The sequence below is a fragment of the Pongo pygmaeus genome, chromosome 7 (assembly GCF_028885625.2).
Source record: "Pongo pygmaeus isolate AG05252 chromosome 7, NHGRI_mPonPyg2-v2.0_pri, whole genome shotgun sequence".
Taxonomy (NCBI): Eukaryota; Metazoa; Chordata; class Mammalia; order Primates; family Hominidae; genus Pongo; species Pongo pygmaeus.
Window position 1 is genome coordinate 5,100,147 of NC_072380.2, and position 8,333 is coordinate 5,108,479.

The window sequence follows — 8,333 nt, forward strand, 5'->3', positions numbered from 1 at the left end:
ATAACCAAATAGCTTTCAATAGGTGATAAACAGACTGTAGCGTAACTACGGAATGAAATAAAATGCAATAAAAAGAAGGAATAGTTAATATATACAGCATGAATGAATCTTAAAATGATTATGTTTCGTGAGAGGAGAAAAGAATGCTATTAAGTGCTTTCATTTATAAAAATTCTAGAGAATGAAAACTAATTTAAAGTGACAGAAAATGGTCTGTGCTCCAGCATGTGGTTGGGGAGGCTTTGGAGGGGGGAGTTACAAAGGACTCAAGGAAACTATTTGGGGTGATATGTATGTTTATTGTCTCGATTGTGGAAATAGTCAAGAGTATATAAAAATCCCTTAAATTATGAAACTAAACATGTTAAATATGTACATTGTATTGTATATTAGACACACTTTAATAAAGCTGCAAAAATAATTCCTTCATCAACAAAATAAACTTACTATTGATAAAGTGAATTTTTTTTCGGAGCCTGAAGACTGAAGTTATAACGTTGATTTATGACAAATTTTTAAATATATCACCAGAAACTTTGGATTTGACCACCTTCCTTGTCACCTTTTTGGTGTTATGTACTTACCTCTAAATTCTGGTTTTCACATATAAGATAATTTTTTTCTTTTTATTTGAACTTTTACAAACCCTAAGAAGAAACTCTAAAGGGCTACATAGCTAGGAGGTAGTGTTAATTAGACAAAACTTGGTATTTATAGTCTGATTATCACTTCAAGTTCTTAAGAAAAAGTTGTTAATTGACTATAATAGGTCACATTTTCCTTGGATGTTGGTTCCTTTTAAATAGTTATCTCATTCTGCACAAATAATATGGTTAGGATGATATATTAGGTTAGGCAACAGTCTAGTCTTGTATCATTTACTGCATCTTACATATTTAGAATCCCAAAGGAGCTGCCGAAACCTCGTTTTATAATTCATTCATAAAGCCGTATCAATGAGTCTGAAAACAACAATAATAGCAAAACAATGCTTCACAGATTTCTACACAACTTAATTTCTGATTCCGCTACACTTTTAAGTTGAAACTTGTGTTTCCAACTCAACACCAATTTAAAAACTTTCCAAACATAAGCAAAATACCTAAAATTCTTGGATTTTCTCCACTCCCATTCTTAATTAAAATAATTTTCTTGTTTGGCTATTACTTCTGTAACAAGTAATTTTCACAAGTTTGTAAGAATTTTAAGCTGTAGATCATCCATCAAATGCAGAGACTGGATAGATTTTTATCAATCCCCTATCTCTTCCTGGTCTGGAAGGAATGTATTATCCACCAGGTCTTTGCAGTTTAATTGGAACCAGGTGCTGGTAAAGGTCAGTGGAAAGTGAGCAGAAGGGATGAATTCCACTTACACGATTACCAAAATCTGAATCCAGATACCAGGCTCTTTCTCTTCCCTTGAGATGTTAAAGCAACAAAATGGAAGCTACTCAAAGCGCTAAGTTATGGCTTCGAGGAGAACCACCTCACCTATCTCAGAATGCTTTATGAACAAGAATCACATTTTCATGATTGTGGCTCCACCTCCAAACACCATCACATTGGGGACAGGGCTTTTTTGGGGGCAACACAGTTCAGTCAATTGTGCTTTACCACTGCCCCCTTCAAAATTCTTGTCATTCTTCAATGCAAAATACATTCATTCCATCCCAACAGCATTTACCCTTTGGTCTTGACACCCTTGTGGAAAATCACTTGACCACATGTATGAGGGTTTGTTTCTGGAAAGTCTATTCTATTTCACTGGTCCATATGACTAATCTTATTCCAATACCACACTGTTTGACTAACTGTAGCTTTGTATATAAGTTGTGAAATCACAGAGTTTAAGTTTTTCAACTTTGTTCTCCTTCAAGATTGCTTTGGCTATTTGAGATCCGTCAAGATTCTATATTAATTTTAGATGGATTTCTCTATTTTTGAAAAAAAAGTCATAGAAATTTTGATAGGGATTACATTGAATTTGGAGATTGCTTTGGGAATTAATGCTATTTTAGCAATATTGTCTTCTAATCCATGCAGAAGGGTTATCTTTGTATTTACTTTCTTTCAGCAACATTTTGTCATTTTCACTGTACAAATGTTTTGCTTCCTAAATTTATCTCTAGGTAGTGTATTATTTTTGATACAATTGTAAATAGAATTGTTTTCTTAATTCCTTTTTTGGATTGTTCATTTTTAGTGTATTTTGCAGATTAATTTTAGTGTATTTGCAGATTAATTTTGTATCTTGCAGCTTTGCCAAATTTATTAGTTTTAACTCATTTTTGCTTAATTTTTAGGGTTTTCTGCATATAAGATTATGTCATCTATAACGCATAATTTTACATCTTCTTTCTCAATTTGGATGTCTTTTATTTCTGTATCTTTCCTGATCTCTAAGACTCGAACTCCCAATACAATGTTCAATGGAAGTAGTGAAAACAGGTATACTTGTCTTGTTTCTAACCTAAGAGAAAAAGTTTTCAGTCTTTTACCACAAACTGTGCTATTAGTTGTGAGTTTTCATGTATGATCTTTGTCACACTGAAGAAGTGATCTTCTATTACTTGTTTATTGACTGTACTAGTAAAGGCTATTGAATTTTGTCAAATTCTTTGTCTGCATCAATTAAAATAATGATGTGATTTTTCCCCTACATTCTGTAAATGTAATGTATTATGTAACAATTTTATGGTGTATAACATTTTGAAAATTCTGCTGAGTTCAGTTTGCAAGGAGTTTTACTTTTAGGGTTTTGCATTGATATTCCTAAGATATATTGTTTTACAATTTTCTTCACTTGTATCTTTATCAGGTTTTAGTTTGAGGGAAATGCTTGCCTCATAGAAATAACTAGAAAATATTCCTTTCTCTTTAATTTTTCAGCAGAGTTGAGAAAAGTTGGTGTTACCTTTTCTTTAATGTTTGCTAGAACTCACCAATGCAACCGTCTGGGCCAAGGCTTTACTTTGTTGGCAGGTTTTTGGTTACTGATTCAATTTCCTTACTAGTTACAGGTCTATTTAGGATTTCTATTTCTTCATGATTCAAGTGTGTTTATTGAAATTTGTCCATTTCATCTTGGTTAACCAATTTGGTGGTATACACGTTTATTATATTACTTCAGATACCTTTTTATCTTGGTAAAATCAGTAGTCACTGTGTCACTTTCATTTCTGATTTTAGTGATTTGAGTCATATATTTTACTTAAAATATCTAACGGTTTGTCAATTTTGTTAATCCTTTTAAAAAAATACCAACTTGTGGGTCTCTTGATTTTTTTTTTCTATTATTTGTCTGTTCTCTATTTATTTACTTATTTTTGAGATAGGGTCTCATTTTGTAACCCAGGCTGGAGTGGGGTGGCACAATCTTGGCTCATCGTAGCCTTTATCTCCAAGGCTCAAGTAATCTTTCACTTCAGCCTCCTGAGTACCTGGGATTACAGGCATGTGCCACCACACCTAGCTGATTTTCATATTTTATTTATTTATTTATTTTTGTAGAGACAGGATTTCCCATGTTGCCCAAGCTGGTCTCCAACTCCTAGGCTTAAGTGATCTGCCTGCCTCAGCCTTCCAAACTGCTGGGATTACGGATGTGAGCCACTGCAGCTGGCCCATTCTCTCTTTTTAAAATTGCTATTGTAATCATTATTATTTCCTTCCTTCTACTAGATTTGGGTTTAGTTTGCTTTTAGTTTTCTAATCTTTTAAGGTATGAAGTTAAAGTAGTGATTTAATATAGTTCTTCCTTTTGAAGACATGAAGTTACAGCTATGTCTCCTTATAACACATTTTTAGCTGCATTTCAAAAGTGTTGGTTTCTCGTATTTTCATTTTCGTTTGTTTTAAAGTATTTTCTAATTTCTCTTGAGATTTCTTCTTTAACACATTGGTTAAATTAAATGTGTTGTTCAATTTCCACATGTGTGGATTTTCCAATTTTTTTTCCTCTTACAGCTTTACAGCTTCATTCTCATTCCATTGTGATCAGAACAGACACTGTGATTTCAATAATTTTAGATTTATCAAGCCTTGTTGTGTGGCCTAACATGTGGTCTATCCTGGAGAATGTTCCATGTGCACTTGAGAAAATGTATAAACTGCTGTAGTTGGGTGAAATGCTGGTATATGTCAGTTAGTTCCAATTGATCTATAGAGTTATTTAAGTCCTCTAGGGAAAACAGGAAGGCTAGAGGAGGCTGGACTTGGGTATTTCTCTTCTCCCATGTCAGTTAGGCTCTGATAAACTCCAGCACACTAGGCAACAGTGAAATAGCTTCTTTTGATCGCAGGCATTGTTAAGGAAAACAGAGTGCTCTGGCGTGTTTCAAAATGATTACGTTTTCTCTCTCCATGCCAGAAACAGAAAGGTGTTTCTTCCATCTTCACCATGAAGATTTAGTCCAGCTCTTGTAGGTAAAACTCATACAAGTGCAGGAGTTTCCCCATGACTGGGTCTCCCTAGAGTTTTATCTCTCAGGCTTTTCCTCACGGAACCTCCAGCAGCTCATCTACAGTTCAGGATTCTATTCCCTTGTAGTGATTCCCACAGTGGATTCTGCTTTAGTAAGCTGTGATTTTCTGTATTGACAGGTCTCTCCAATTTTGTGGGAAAGTAGTTTGTTCCGTAACCTTACTTGTCTTACTGATCTAAGAAGAGCTAATGAGTTTCCATTTGTGAAGATTCCTTCTTTTTTTTTATTTTTAATATTTGTGGGTACATAGTATATTATCTCTGGGGTACATGAGATGTTGTGACACAGGCATGCAATGAGTAATAACACATCATGAAGAATTGGGTCTCCATCCTCTCAAGTATTTATCCTTTGTGTTACAAACAATCCAGTTATTCTCTTTTATTTATTTTAAAATGTACAATTGAATTATTATTGACTGTATTCACCTTGTTGTTTTATCAAATACTGGGTCTTATTTAATCTTTCTAACTTTTTTTGTGCACCCATTAACCTTCTGCACCTTCCCCAACCATTCCCCATCCCACAACCATCCACTATTCTTCCCAGCTTCCGGCAACCATCTTTCTACTCTCTCTGTTCATGTGTTCAATTGTTCTGGTATTTAGATCCCACAAAAAAGTGAGAATATGCAATATGTGTCTTTCTGTGCCTGACTTATTACTCTTAACTTAACAACCTCCAGTTACATCCATGTTGCTGCAATTGACAAGATCTCATTCTTCTTATGGCTGAATAGTACTCCATTGTGTATATGTAGCTCATTTTCTTTATCCATTCAATCGTTGATGGACACTTAGGTTGCTTCTAAATCTTGGCTATTATTAACAGTGCTGCAACAAATGTGGGAGTGCAGAGAGCTCTTTCATGGACTGATTCCCTTTCTCTTGGGGTATATACCCATCAGTGAGCTTGCTGGATCATATGGTAGCTCTATTTTTAGGTTTTAGAGGAACCTTCAAACTCTTCTCCATAGTGGTTTTACTAATTTACATTCCCACCGTCAATGTACGTGGCTTCCTTTTTCCCCACCTTTGCCAGCATTTGTTATTGTCTGTCTTTTAGTTAAAAGCCATTTTAACTGGAGTGAGATGATATCTCATGGTAGTATTGATTTGGATTTCTCTGATGATCAATGATGTTGAGCACCTTTTCATGTACCTATTTGCAATTGGTATGTCTTCTTTTGACAGAAAAATTGATCTATTCAGGTCATACAAAAGATCTATTCAGATCTTTTGCCCATTTTCAAATCAGATTATTAGATGTTTTGGTTCTTGTAATGGTGCTTTTCTCTTTGCAGATAGTTGTTAAAATTTGATATTCCTTCAGGGTGGAGAACGAATGATGTGGGCCTATATCCCGCCACCTTGCTCCACTCTTCAGCAGTTTCCTTCTTGTCATGTGAATAGAAGCAATGATTTCCAAGCTTGAAACATCAGCAATAATCATGACACACCATATCAGGAATGCTTCTGAATGAACCCTAGACAGAAGTCAGGTTTGAGACAGGTCAAATTCTTCTAAATGCATTTGTGTTTCTTTTCTATATACACATATTCAAAATTCCTGTCTGTATCATATTTTCTCAGACCAGTGGATTTTTTGGATAAATATGTCAATTTTCAGCCACCAGCAAGAAAGTATACTCCTTTTTAATTTATGCATTGCTTTATAAATCACACTTTGGGCTTGTAAAGTTCAGTAACTGGAACTTAGTTACTGAATTTGGGTTTTTAACTCCAGCAGCTGTGTGAGAGGCTGCTGAGTTATGGTTGGCTGAATTTGCCCACATTGTAATTTTTACATCTTCTCAGTGATGTAGAAGACTTTGATTGCCATAAATGCTTTGGAAGGAAGGAATGTTTTGTAAGTTCTGTGTTCTGTGTAGTACATCATACATCCAGTTCAATATATTCTGAAGAATAAATGCCTTAAACTTCACTGGCTATATAAAAATTGATAGGCATTAGACTGAAACACGCACAACCTAACTTGGATAAAACATATGACAAGCAATGGTGATCATGTGTTTTGTCTTTCCTCAGTTGAGCATGAAGAGTATTTAATGGGGTAATGTTCTGGGCTCTTCAAGCTATTAGTACCCAAATACTAACAGGAAGCGAACTACAAGTGACCACTGAGTCACCTAGAATTATGTGCAATAGAATCATTTGCCGCTAAACAATGGAGTTTAGATTAGTCAAAGGGTCTATACATACCCTGGATGTACCTCTTGGTAGGATCTTCTGATATTTTCTGTGAACATGGCTTCAGTTGTTTGATTTACTGACTGTGATGTCAGTTACTGTATTAAATTCATTTGACTGAGTGTAAGCAACCTACTTGTCAAGTGAGAGTAAGCCTGTTTTGTTGAGTCAGGCAACTGCAGACATCTTCTAATCGTGTACAAATCCTCCAGCTTTCATTTTTCATTCAATTTCTTCATCTGGATAACTTTGAACTCTCTCCCTCCCTGCATAGTACGTTCTCCCTCTGCTCAGCAATTCCTTTTACTTTGTATTTGTCACCTCCCTTTTTCTGTCTCCTGTGCTTTCATCAATGCACTTTCATTTTCAAAAGAAACATTGACAGTAAAATCAGTTTCAGAGAGTGTATTTATTTACTTGTTTTGGCTGTTTTGTATTGACATTAATACTGTCATAAATTGAAATTAATTGACCTCCAAATATGACTTAAGGATCCCTTTGAAAAAATGCCCTCACATTATCATCATAACTAAGGCTAGGCATATCTGTTTAAAAACAATTTAATGATTTACAAATGATATAACAGAGGCGCATGTAGCCTATACAGTAAGTTCTAATAAAATTTCATATTGGTTTAAAAGGATAACAAAGGGAAAGTAGAAAAGCTCAACAGGAATGTGTTTTACTTTTTTTAAAAAAACATATAAGGCAGTGTGTGATGCTTTATAGAGCAAACGAAATGATCACCAGTCTTCTGAAGATATTTACCTTGGCGAACTCGTATTTCACTCCACTTAGATTATGATGTGTGTTTTAACACATCATTTTACAAATAAAAGCATTAGTCAAATCATCTAAACCTTAAAAAATCTAACAAAATATAAGATGTAAGATTACTTAACCTAATCAACAAAATTTGGGGTTTGGGAGAATGTCTACATGCATAAAATTAGGTATAATAATGGGTAATAATCACAAGTATAGAAAAATAAAGGCTTATGACTTACATTGTCAATTTTATCCTTATAAACTTGATAGCCTGGAGGAAATGGATGATTTTTCAAGACATATCAATTAATATATTATGTTTCTGAGAAATTATTAAAATTGTAATGAAATATTATGGTAGAATAAATTGGAATTGCTTACAAACATCAATCCTCCCCCCTCAAACAGTCAACATCCACCTTATTCTTCTTGCAGTTAAGCTGAGCACCATGACCCTAACAACGAGCAGGCTGGCAGAAGAGCATATCTAGAGAAACATCATATCACAGAGCCTGTAGGCTGAGGAGAGAAGGACCCTGCTTCTTATTCATCCAGTGGCATTACAAAACTAGTCGGAAACCCCAGACTCCTCCTTGACTTTCCCCAGCATCCCAGGAGCTGCTTGCTCTGGAAGATGTTTCCATCAGCCTGATTCCAGAGCACAGCTGTCTCTACACTATGCATTAGACATGAAGACTGAGGAATGAACGGACTTCTCTCCCTCAAAGCTCCTGCAATCTTAGGGTCATCATCCCCTGGTCCATTGTGACCTATGTGTGTGTTTGTCACATGTTTGCTTCATGCCCAGACAAGAAATGCCTTCATACAGTGCTTTCGTATGTCAGGTTCAGTAATGACACATTAAATCC